Below are 2,713 nucleotides of genomic sequence, written 5' to 3' on the forward strand. Positions count from 1 at the left end.
TATAACAACTGATTATCCTAGTTTTATGTAGTTCTGTTTTTGGTTTTAATTTAAAACTTTAATGGAGTTTTAATTTATTGCTTTGGCGGGAGTCGTAGGAATTGTGGTCCTTTGAAATGTTTTAGCCTTTAGTTTTATATTTTAGCGAAATATTCCGAACTCTTTTTCACGGAATTTAATTCCTCAAATATCTTTGCTAATGATGTTTGATATTCGCGGTATCATTGTAGTACTTGCTGCGTATATGTGGGACTCATAAAAATATGTTTGTTTGGGATCATAGGAATTCGTCGGCAATTAGTGCACTTCTCACAGAAATTTTGTTTTATTTGTTAGTCCAGTACTGTAGTAATTTTTACCGACAGATTTTTTTTCTACATACCTACTGTTAAGCTTGTTTTCGTAGCCATTTCAAAAAATACTTTTTTAGTTCAAACATTCAAGTTATAAGGAGAAACTGCAGAAGATCTTACGTGGGGTCGCGCTGGAAATTGGGAAAGTCGTGCGAAGACTGCCATCTGAAGACGCTTTGAAAATCGTTAAAGTTTTAAACACAAATAAATTCGCTTTACACAGCAATTTATACAAATAGTTGGAAGGTTACTTGATGAAAAAAGGCCACTGACATTATAACATTAGTAATTGAGAGCTTTGAAAATTGTAAATATTTTCCCGGATCAATATTTAACTATATTGTTAGTAAGTGGTCACCGACACGTATGGACATTACCAATGACAGGGGTACAGCTAAGCCGCTGCCTAATGCTGAGGACTCTCCTCTTCAAGCTTCCTTTTCAGGACTTATCACGGCACTCAGGAAACACCGCGGAGGGGAGTTCATTCTAAACCGGATTGTAGGTTTTCTTCTAAGTTTGGGTCGTCATTTCTGAAGGTTGAGTCTAGTTTGAAGACTGTTCACTGACCCCTCGTTACACAATCATTCTCCGCGAGTCTAAATTTTCGCCAGTATTTAATGTTTCAGGTATAGGCATGCTGGCGAGTGATGCTAGCAGTTTTGATAGGTTCGAAGTTATTAGTAAATTAGGTACCTACGTGCCAAAAAATATATCTGAAATCGCACTGTGAATGAACACAGTAATTTTCGATAGTATGGATAAATTTCGCTCCCGTCGTGGCTGGTGGCGCGATCTTAAAAAGGACATGAAAGGACTGCCTTGAAAAATACCTCAAATTTAACTCCACGCGGGCACACGAGAAGGAAAGGTGTTAACCGATTAAGGAAACCGATTGGTTCAAGCTAATCAATTCCCCTTCGTTTTTCGTTCTTCGGTCGAACTCCGTATACTCATTCACTCCAAGTCCGATTAAACCGGTCAATCATTTGGTCCCATCGTTCAGTTAACCGGAAAATTGGTAATTAGGTGCCATAGGTGATAAAATGTCGGAGCGCGTGTTCCCTCTAGATAAAGTCGGTTAGTGTAGAAAATATAGCTTCGCTGTCGATTGTTTCAATTTGTAATTTGTAAAAGTTGAACGTAATTCGGAGGACAACCGCAGCTCGGGATTGAACGGGCGGGGTTTATTTGCATAAAACTAATTACCTTGTATACGAGTGTTTGCAAAGTCGCTTTGTTGACAAGTCTCGATGGTAATAAAGCTGTGGTTGCAAAAAATAATTATAGATCCACCGAAAACAGGATTTCGTATTTAAATTGCATACCCGTCGAATGTTTAGACGTAGGCCGGTTCATCGATGTCAAAGTTTAATACGGAACAAAATTTCTTTGGTCTCCTCATGTAACTAGTTCGGCGGTTCAAGAACTTTTTTATTGACGTGTTAAAAGGTGAACGCCACTTAGCTAGAATAGCCTTTTAATCTACCAGTAAATAGGAAAAAAACAAAAACAAAAAAAAAAACTTACAGACTCTGTATCCCAATTAAGCAAACTAAGAAACCATTCGTTTACTTGATTTTTTCAAATTCACAATGGTACTCACTTATGAAGATCTATAATAGTTAATATGATGAATAAAATAAAACTACCAGCACTCAACACAGCATATTGAGCAACACAGCATTCAATTAAGTGAACTTTAACTTATTTAGAATAAAAACAATAAAAAACAATGTGTCCTAATCCTCGTGTTAAATGTTTCGCGGGTACTATATATTAGTAGTGCGACTGCATAAATTTCTAATTTTAAAAACGTCATGTCCGCTGTAGGTACATGCCAAATATATTGCGATTTTTCTAAATCATTATTATCTCCTTGTTTATCTTCAGTAAAAAGTATTTGAGATATAAATTAATTTGGGATAGAGCCCGTTCAACGTGGAGTGCGTCGTCTGTGTCCCGGTGGGGCAGTTAGAGAGTTCACAGTCCACCGGAGATGCCGAGTTTGGGGGCTCTGCGATTACAAGTACTTTTCTAGTCTGAGAGCTAACTATTATTATCATCATAGAATCAACGTTAATTTAACACAATAAAGTTTCCCACTACCTAATCATTTCATTATTCCCTAGATTTTTTACTAATCCCATGCTTGCCGAGGAGAGTTTATCTCAAAGCATTATATCCAATTCAGTATGAAAATTTGCGCTCGGAGTTAAGAGAATCGTGATATTTATAGGCTCCAAATAACTTCTAGCTTAAGGTTTTGCCCCGGAGTATTAAGTATAGTATCCTTTCGATTGATGCGATCGTGACGTAGTTTAAAATAATTAAGTAACGAATGAAATTTTATGTCAATA

Source organism: Bombyx mori, chromosome 22 (assembly GCF_030269925.1).
Source record: "Bombyx mori chromosome 22, ASM3026992v2".
Classification (NCBI taxonomy): Eukaryota; Metazoa; Arthropoda; class Insecta; order Lepidoptera; family Bombycidae; genus Bombyx; species Bombyx mori.